General features: G+C 47.1%; 1 long non-coding RNA gene across 1 annotated transcript; it reads left to right on the top strand.

Moving 5' to 3' along the window:
- Positions 1–2,483: 2,483 nt before the first annotated feature.
- On the top strand, positions 2,484–7,055 carry LOC119703653. Its single transcript, XR_005257683.1, has 3 exons — positions 2,484–3,247; positions 3,319–3,445; positions 4,186–7,055. It is a non-coding gene; the product is annotated as an uncharacterized LOC119703653 (long non-coding RNA).
- The last annotated feature ends 1,835 nt before the right edge of the window (positions 7,056–8,890 follow it).

Here is an 8,890-nt window from a genome sequence, read left to right as displayed (position 1 = left end):
TTCCTGTGTTTTGTGTATCTTTCCTATTAGAATTTCCAGAATGCATATACAGAAATATATAATGAAAATTGGTTCCCTTAACTATGTGAGAAGACAGAAAAGTAAAATCTTAATTTAGTAGAAAAACCCACATTTCATGGTTTCCACATTCCTGGAAATTAACGTTTCATGGCTATGTTGCTTCCACAGTAAAATAGTAAAGCTTTTCTGGTGACATAATGAATCTCAAGAGTAAAGAAACACAAGTCCTTCAGGAGCTTAAATGCATGAGAAGGCTGCAGACTGAAAAATATTTTGGTTTCCTCCCTTTCTGAGGCATGCTTTAATTCAAGAACCGCCAGTCATCTAGTACAGGCCACCCTTAAATGTCCCTTAATTTGGGTAAGGGCACTTCTTGGCTTAAAAATTCAGGGCTGTCTGCAATTTACCAACAGTATGTAATAATAATAAATAATCACAAATTTCAAACAGAAGATCTTGCTTAGAAATCATCTGTGTATCAGTTGTTCTTTGGTGTTCAAGGACTGGATATTCAATTCAACGGCTGTGCCTCAACTTCCATGTTATTTAAACCAATCATTTAAAGAAGTCTTTAGCTCCCCGGGGGTTTGAATCCCATTTGTTTTCTGCTCATGTAAGACTTGTTCCTGATCTTGATGTTACCAGAGATTGAATCCAAGATCAGGACCCTGTCTGAGACAAGGCTCACAGAACACTGAGGGTCCTTCAAGCTCGAGTCCTCATTGGCACTGACAGGTGATTAGGGAAATTCCTAACTTGTCCTTCCAGCAGATCTTTCTCCCAGGCTGCCACACTGAGTAAAGGTTTAGCCACAGCACAGTAAATCCCATTTCTGCCAAGCCACCGCTCAAGTTCTGGTGTCACTTGGTGTCCCCCTATCAAGTCCAGCTTCTATTCTGTGTGACTGAAGGCCAAATATTACCTTTGTTGTGTGAATGTGAGCCTCAAGCCCTGGTTGTAGCCTCAAACACCACTGCAACCCCACAAAATGTAGAAAAACAGCTGTTGCAGCACTCTGAGCAGCAATCCCAGCCATGCAGCTCCAGCAACCATCACAGCTCAAGCTGTTCATGCTCCAAAGGCAATCCAGACATTGCAAGTGTCCTTTTGTTCCTAAGTGGAAGAGAGAGCCATCGTTTTGAAACATGCAGCTGAATGGATGTGCTGAAATGCTTTGTTTCAGAAGTACTGAAATGATATCAGGTATTTTCAGCTTGACTGTCTTGTTTGGGTGTTTATGTAAGTAGTTTGGACCAACATGCTATGTGAGGTGTGCAGTGATGGTGCATCCTCGTTACAACCAGCTCAGCATCGTCATTGTGATGTCAGGCAGGGGTGCAGTGTGTTCTGAGGAGCTGTGGCTGCCTAAAAGAAGGCAGGGGCTTGATAAACCAAACACCCTCTGGAAATCAGTCATGGAATTGACTGCATTCAAGGGACACCTCAGCACTGCCTAATGCCAGCTGGAAAAAGCTTTGCCAGTTAGTCCACCAAGAGCCCTGAGGACTTTTGTGCCATTCCCTTGTTTTTTTCCAGGCTCCCCAGGGTGTTTACAATGGCATATGAGAGCGTGGGCCTGTCCAGAGGAACTTCACTCTCATGTGAGATTAAAACCAGTTGTGCTGCATCCCATCTTTCTCTTCCTTTGATGCTTCTTCCAACTTGCCAAAGAAAATCCTGCTTCCACTTGCCAAAAAAGATTTGTTTTCTGTGGACATCACCACATCTCACTGAAGTAAAACAGATTATCTTTGATTTTAACAGGAGGTAATTCTGTCAGTCTGAGAGCAATAACAACACTCTGCATTTCCAACATGTAGGTTAATTCCTGTCTTTTCCAAATGATGGCAAATAGGCTCCCCCAGACCACTGTGCCAAGCAAAGCTCACGTTCCCATCACCATAAATAACAATATTTGCATGACACCATACAACCCATGGCCATGAAGAATGGGGTTTATTGTGTTTGGGATGAGGAAACTGAGGCACAGAAGGGTGGTCTGGGCAGCATTACAGCTTCACCTAAACAGTAGCTGTGAGTGAGTAGCACCTCTGCAAACCAGGCCGCCAGAGGAACTCCAGAATGTTTAGCAGGCAGACACAAACTGATTCTGGCTGTGCTTGGTACAGATTGAAACAGCCCAGTTGTGGTTAGCCTGCTTAACCCAACCTGGAATGTTCTCCAAAGAGAGGCTGAACATTAGGCTCAGGAATATCAACAGCTTCTGGTCCTTTCAAAGCCTTGAAACAGCAACCCAGTGTATGCCTGCAGCAAAAATAACAACACAAAATTGGTGAAAAGTCTCTCCTCCATGTATCTCTCTTCAAAGAAATGTTGAATTTGCAGGCATTTCAACCTCTTGTGGTGTCTTCAGGCTGCTGGGACTGAGGTTTTTAGAGGCATCTCCATTCAACTGTCCCTCTTCACAGTGACTTGCACTGATCTGTTGGTACATTGTGCCTGATTGCTCCTCTCTCCCTCATCAAGTCAAAAATCCCAGATCTAGGTTCAAAACCTTTGTTTGGGTTATTCCCCTCTGTGTGTGCACACCTGGTAACAGTTTCACCCATGCACACGGCTCTGTGTAGAATAAATGCTGTTGGAACTGGCCAAGGTGGCCCGTGGTCCTGGCTGTACGTGTGGCTTGCCAGCTTTGCACCAGGCATCTGCTGCAGTGGAGCAGGGCCTGCTGTGTGACTGCATCCCCAGCCACCCAAATAATCCCCTGTTTGCCAAGGGAACCATTGCTGGATCAGCACTGGATGTCATCTGCTCAACCTGGCCCCATCCCAGGACCCCATGGCAAATCCCCTGGGTGACATCTGACATGTCTGGCTTGTAAAACCCACTCAGATCTGTCCCAGCCTCTTTGAATTAACGCTGCTTGTGTCTTAAGCCTCTCAGTCATGTGAGGATTTTGTAATGTGGGACACGGCATCAGCTGAACTGACCCAAGCACCTCATGGCTGCCTTCTCCACGGCTGCACACGTCCACAGGGCACACCAGCTGCTTCTCACCTGATCTGGACATCTAAGAGAAACTCATCCGGGGTTAAGGCAATGTCAACACCTCCCACAATTGTCACTGGGGAGAGGTCAGCTCCTCCCAGAAAGCTGCTTCCCTCCCATGATGTTTATCCCAAGCTTATCCCACACACATAACTGTAGAAGAAGCCATGGGGACCGTCTTAGGTCCAGACAAGGAATTCTTTGGTGCCTAAGAGAGGTGGGTGAATTTCAGCTCCAAGGTATGGAAATTCACGGACCCCGCATTCAAGTCTGTTCTTTCTCCCACAGATGCAAACTTGGATCTGCAGCCCCAGCTGTAAAAATGTTACAACTCTGAAAGTCTCTCCAGAGGCGTGAAGTAAAGCTGGTTGGAAATAACTCCATCTTGGACCTTTTGGCATTTCCCTTTCAGAAGGTATGGGCACAGAAACCCCTGAAAACTCAGTGGAGTGCGAGTCACAGTGATATTTGGCTGGTACCCCCCTCAGATAGACATGATGAGTTTCCTGAGAGGCGCTTTTTGCACTCTGGATTGATCAGTTTACCAATGAACCAGGGCTGACCTTCTGTTGGGACTTATTAAATAACACTCTAGTTTTATTTATGGATCAGTATGTGAGTGCACTGCTAAATAAACAAGTGACTTCTCCTAAAATTGGGGTACCATTGGCAAACTCTTAAAAATCCAACCTGTAAAATAAACAGGCTCCAGGAGTTACCTCTTACTCCTGCCACTGCAGGAACTTCAAGGTAGCAAGAAGTCAATAAACCCCCATCAACAAAATCCCCACTGGGATCCAGGCAACTGAGACCCTGAAGCAGCACTCATCAAGAGAAACAAAGTGATCCAGTAAAAAATTAGAGTTCCCAGAGGAACCATATTTGCCTTGATTTGAGGCAGACCTGACTGCCCACCGAGGGCAAGGAGGCTCCTATTGGATGGTGTCTGTCTCTGCTTCCTGACGTGCTCCCTGCCTGTGTTTCACCCCTGAATGTCTGCATGCCAGGGCACAGGGACCCTGAGCAACGGGACCTTTCTCACCCTACACCATTTCACTGCCCACGTAGGGTTCAGTCGCTGCTGCTCTGCTCTCCTCAGGCTGATGTCTGGTAACACCTTCTGTTTGTAACACGAAGCAATGCTGATTTCCACAGGCAGAGCAAACCTGGCCTTGGCCCTGATGCAGCTGAGATCAGGAGATAATTGCCTCATTTTCTGGGCTTTTCAGCACAGGCAGCTTCATCCTGCCTCCCCCAACAGACTGCAATGTCTACAGCAAGGAGCGAAACACCACCTCCCAAAAGATGGCATGGAGCACCAAGGAGATCCAGATCAGTTCTACAACAGCCAGGACAGGTGCCTGTACCAGACAGAAAGGATTTAGGAACCGGTGCACTACTGTCCACCACTGCCTTCTCAGGCAGACAGATCCTTTTGCAGTCAGGCCTTTAGCATTTCAGCCTTAGAGCAGGTTGTAATAATTAGGATCTTTTCCACCCCCCTGTCAGGTAGGGAAGGACTAATTAGCTTCACTGTATGTTTGGGAAGCCCAGAAAGGAGAGTACATTCTCCTTGTGTTAACTAAGCTGTTTAGTCCAATGGTTAATTGCAGCTGCCTAATGTGGGATTCACATTCTCTGAACCTGAGAGAAGCAGAGAAGAGAATGATCAAAAACAATTCTTATCTCATTTGCTGCTCCTGTTGTTTTGTGAACGTGTGGAATGTGTTGGGAGATTATTTACCTGAAGGAATTTGGTAATTGGATTCTGGTGTGAGCGTTTTGTTTTCTTGACCAATCTCTGCAAGCTGTAGCGTGACAATCTGTCAGGAGAAAGTCACGAGATCTCGTTGAGTGCTTGTGCAGTTTCAGTTTAGATGTAGTGTAATATAGTGTAATATAGTATCGTATAATATAGAATAATAAAGTAATTAATTAGCCTTCTGATATGGAACCAGATGCATCATTCTTCCCACATGTTGGGAGCGCCTGGCAAAAATATAGCCTAACAGTCAGGGGAGCAAGGCCAGCTCCTCTGCAAGGCTTTTCAGTGCTATTGGACAAATCTGACAGTGGGAATATCCTGCCTTTCCCTGCTGATCAGTGGTTTGGTCTTCAGCTGGGATCAAATGCAAGACGGGTTGAATCTCATCTTGAGGGAAGAGGGGCCTCAGAGATGTGTATGAGTTAGGGCAGGGAACAAGCCCTCCCTAAGCTCTCCTTAGTCACAGCCATGTGCTCAATCCACTGAGCCACTTCCTCTCTTATTTGTGTAAACCGAGGGGATTTGGGATTCCAATATGATAGACAAGGATTTAACTACTTCCTCCCTCCTCCCAAATAACTTTCCCTGAAATTAACATGGTAAACAGGGCCCCTGCTCTCAAAAAACCCTTTTTGTTTGGTGTTGTTTTTGTAACTGATCCTCTGCTGGAAAACAAGCAACTCGCATTTCTGCTAAAAACAACCCAAGGGAACCTCTTAATAATAACACTACAAGCAGTCTCATACCCTGCTCCACTGGGTGACAAAAGAGTGGGTACCCAGCCATGGATGGGTTGGCAGTCCTGTGGTATAAAGCAGCTCTGGGGCAGCTGGCAGCAGAAAACAAAGATCAAGACAAGATGGAGAAAGAGGCAGTCACAGATGTGAAAAACAGGACTGTGCTACTCCTTCTACCTGGAGAATAGTGAGAAACCTCCTGTCTATCACATAGTCTAGGAATATGTTTTGGAACTGTGCCTTCTAAATGGCTTTACTCAAGGCTAGGCCTAAAAGCACAAAGTGGCTTGCAGTGATTTCTTAGCTAGGTCTCAAAGGTGCAGTGCAGAGAGAAGCGAAAGGAATCCCTTTTGTGGAAGGGAAAATGATGGCCCAGAGCATCAGATGACTGAGCAGCCAAGTTGGGAATCCCCCAATGCTGCCCCCAGACTAAGTTGTTCCTTCCTTATGTAAGGAGGTAGGTTTTTCACAGGCTGGGGCTGGGTTTTCTTTGACACAGGTTTCCTTCCCCAAGGAGCAGAAATGAGAGCACACAACCAGCCCTTGGCCACAGCCTCGCTGCTGTGAGAGGCACAGCAGCAAGGAGAGTGTCTTGGTATGGTAGGACAGGAGCTCCAGCCAGGACAGCTGAGGTGAAAATCCTGCACAAATCCATATGAGACACCCTTGCAGCTCAAGACATCCACCAGCTAATCCTCCCTTTGGCAATCTCCCCACTTCCATCCAAGGAGTTTGGGTTACGACGGCTGCTGTCTTAATGAGTGTGACTCTGAGGAGGATGGCTTCTCCAGGACAAAAATAGAGTACTCTGCATGATGTTGGTCACCTTGCCTCTTAAGAGAACCAGGCACTTCACAAACTGCTCAAAGCTTGCTTCACAAGCCTCAGAAGGGAGGTGAGTCCTCACCCAGGAAGCTGTGCACACAGAGCTGGGTCGAGGGTAGCCAAGTGCCTGTCTCGTGCTTCAAAATAATCCTGACCTGAACTGGGCACAGAATGTGCATCTCCCACCATGCAGGTTTCTAAGCAGTTTGTGAGGCCAGGCCCTGGCCCTGGCTGTTCACTGTCACACAGACCTAGCAGTGTTCTTTCTTTGGCAGATGGAAGGTGTTAACTCATGTTTCCTGGCCACACTTCAATTTGGCTGGCTATATTTTTACTTTCTGATATTCCTGCCACACCCAATCAACCAGTTTTGACCATTTGCTGATTCCCCCCATCACTTGTTCCTGTTGGTTGTGGTGATGGCTTGTGAAGGCTGACCTAGAACAGAGGCTAAAGAGAGTTAAAGAATAAATCAGGGATTTTTAAAAGGTCTTAATGGATCCACCTTGGGCTGCACAAGAGCCCAGCCAGGGCTACACCCAAGATCAACCAAAATGGTCACAAAATGGACAGCCGGTCACGGGGTCTCTCACTTTTACAAGTTCTGCTCTATTTACATATTGAAGTTAATTGTCCAATTCCAGCTTTAGCCCATGCAGTCCCATCCTTCTTGTTTTTCTCTCTTCAGCCCACGTTGTTTGTGCTCTTGGGCTGAGATCTGGATCATTTGTCCTTGGTGCCCAGCTGGAGCAGGAATTGTTTTGTCTCCCTGCTCTGTGCAGAGAGCTCACCATCCCCTGATATGAAGCCCAGACCCACACACTAAAGCAGCACAGAATCTGAAAAATAGAAAAGCTGAAACCTGAGGGATCAGTGGAGTGGCTTCTCTTTCAGCCTAGAGCTTACTGCGCTGCAGAACTGATCTCAGGTTCTAGCTCACCTACAGTGGCATTCCCTGTTCTGGAGAAGCGAGTTTGGGTTCCCCCCACTCCTCCCCAACCCTTGGAAGTAGTGCTGCCACAAGAAGGACAGAAGGTGGAATGGGGTGCTCTCATGTGCTGTTGCAAAGCTGATGTTCTTCAAGAGGGCTTTCTAGTTTCTCATTCCTTTTTCCCCCTGTAATTATTGGAACAAACTGGTCATGCCCCTCTAATCAAAGAAATGTGAGGTTAGCAAGAGGCTCCAAATACATTTCCTGGCAACAAGACAAAAGTAAGTCTACTGAGAAGTTTGTGCAGAGGGAACATTTCTTGTGTATACAGTTGTGTCTTGTTCTCAGATGCCCATTCCAAAGCAATTACTGTATGGGAGATGCAAACTGGCTGGAAGAACCTGCTCATTCTGGGTCTGTAATGGAGCCTGTGAGGAGCTCAGCTTCCTGGGGTGGCAGGAGGTAAGTGTGTGTGAGGAAGGGAGGCTGGGATGTGTTTATTTGGGAGGGTAACCTTTCTGGGCTGGGAGCCTACTTTTCAGTTTATTCGGTGGTCCGGGAAAATGTGTCACATCACATTCTTCAGCTCCCATTTGCACTGAGGTGGTTACATCACCCCAGAGCCTTTGGTAGCTAACAGGGATGCAGCTGTATAAAGTGCAGGCTGGCCCTCTCATGATGGCAGCAGTGCCATTTGTCCCTAAGTTGCACAGGAGAGGTAGAAGTCTGCTTCCAGCCAGGGGAATGCAGATCCAAGGCCAGCTCTGAACTTTGAGCCTGCTCATGGTTGGTATTCTCCACGTGTGCTTTTACCCCTCACATCAGATCCAGAGACATGTTGTGGCCTCTATGTTCCTGCAAGCACAAGAGCTTGCAGCAACATTTCTTGCAGGGTCATTTCTGGGTTCCTGGAAGAGCTACCCAGCACCAGTACCAAGGCTTCCCAAAAGGTAACTCCAATGGTCTGAGCAGCATTTTGATGGTCTGGAGTTGCCAGGCGTCTTGGCTTTACAACACTGTATTTTGCAAAACAAGAGTGAAAGCTCAAGGTCCACAGGAGTTGGGGCAAAACCAGCCACAGGGTTGTGGAAAAAAATGCTGAGGGCTGAGGAGGGTGGAAAGGGAGAGCTCTAGAGTTCCATGGCAGAGAATCAGTGGCTCTGCCATCACACACTCCCTTTTTGGTGCCATCCCATATACAGGAGTGAATACAGAACACTTTGTGCTCTGGGTCACAAGCCCTTGCTTTGGCAAGATCAGCCCTCGGAGCTCAAAGGGACATCAGGGTATTTACTCATGGAGTCCCACAGCACCTCTGAGAGGTGTCCAAGTATTTCACCTCCCTTTTGCTCACAGCTGATGACCTCTTTTTTTCTGGTGGTAAGGCAGTGCAGGGAATCACCTTTCACAGCACAGAGTGCAGCAGTGTCAGAGCCAGTCTGCCTGCTGCCCCGCTCACTGTGTTCTCCTCCAGATCCTCTGCTTCCTCTGCAGAGTGCTGCTTCTGTGCCCCATGTCTCGTGCTTCTGGTCTATCTCAACACCAAAATCTTAACTGCTGTTTAAAACTGGCATAATGGATTTTGATACCTGTGCAGGGATT

Source organism: Motacilla alba, chromosome 8 (assembly GCF_015832195.1).
Source record: "Motacilla alba alba isolate MOTALB_02 chromosome 8, Motacilla_alba_V1.0_pri, whole genome shotgun sequence".
NCBI lineage: Eukaryota > Metazoa > Chordata > Aves > Passeriformes > Motacillidae > Motacilla > Motacilla alba.
Note: the sequence above shows the minus strand (reverse complement) of the source record. Positions and strands in the feature narration are given on the sequence as shown.